Source organism: Arachis duranensis, chromosome 3 (genome assembly GCF_000817695.3).
Source record: "Arachis duranensis cultivar V14167 chromosome 3, aradu.V14167.gnm2.J7QH, whole genome shotgun sequence".
In the NCBI taxonomy this organism is placed as follows: Eukaryota; Viridiplantae; Streptophyta; class Magnoliopsida; order Fabales; family Fabaceae; genus Arachis; species Arachis duranensis.
This window is the reverse complement of record NC_029774.3, coordinates 18701263-18701919: the sequence shown is the minus strand read 5'-3', so window position 1 is coordinate 18701919 and position 657 is coordinate 18701263. Positions and strand designations below refer to the sequence as shown.

Sequence of the window (657 nt, the reverse complement as noted above, 5' to 3'; positions counted from 1 at the left end):
TAATGGGGTTGACCCTGAAGTCTACAGACTTATGCTATTCCCTTTTGCTGTAAGAGACAGAGCTAGAATATGGTTGGATTCACAACCTAAAGAAACCTGAACTCTTGGGAAAAGCTAGTCAATGCCTTCTTGGCAAAGTTCTTTCCACCTCCAAAATTGAGTAAGCTTAGAGTGGAAGTCCAAACCTTCAGACAGAAGGAAGGAGAATCCTTCTATGAAGCTTGGGAAAGATACAAACAATTGATCAGAAAGTGTCCTTCTGACATGCTTTCTGAATGGAGCATCATAGGTATTTTCTATGATGGTCTGTCTGAACTGTCCAAGATGTTATTGGATAGCTCTGCTGGAGGATCTCTTCATCTGAAGAAGACGCCTGCAGAAGCTCAAGAACTAATTGAAATGGTTGCAAATAACCAATTCATGTACACTTTTGAAAGGAATCCTGTGAACAATGGGACAAGTCAGAAGAAAGGAATTCTTGAGATTGATACTCTGAATGCCATATTGGCTCAGAACAAAATATTGACCCAACAAGTCAATATGATCTCTCAAAGTCTGTCTAGAATGCAAGCTACACCAGGCAGTGCTAAGGAAGCTTCATCTGAAGAAGAAGCTTATGATCCTGAGAACCCTTCAATGGAAGAGGTGAACTACATG

At 40.6% G+C, this 657-nt stretch overlaps 1 non-coding gene across 1 annotated transcript; it reads right to left on the bottom strand.

Moving 5' to 3' along the window:
- Positions 1 to 162: 162 nt before the first annotated feature.
- On the bottom strand, positions 163 to 270 carry LOC127746343 (small nucleolar RNA R71). Its single transcript, XR_008007962.1, has one exon. It is a non-coding gene; the product is annotated as a small nucleolar RNA R71 (small nucleolar RNA).
- Between the last annotated feature and the right edge of the window lie 387 nt (positions 271 to 657).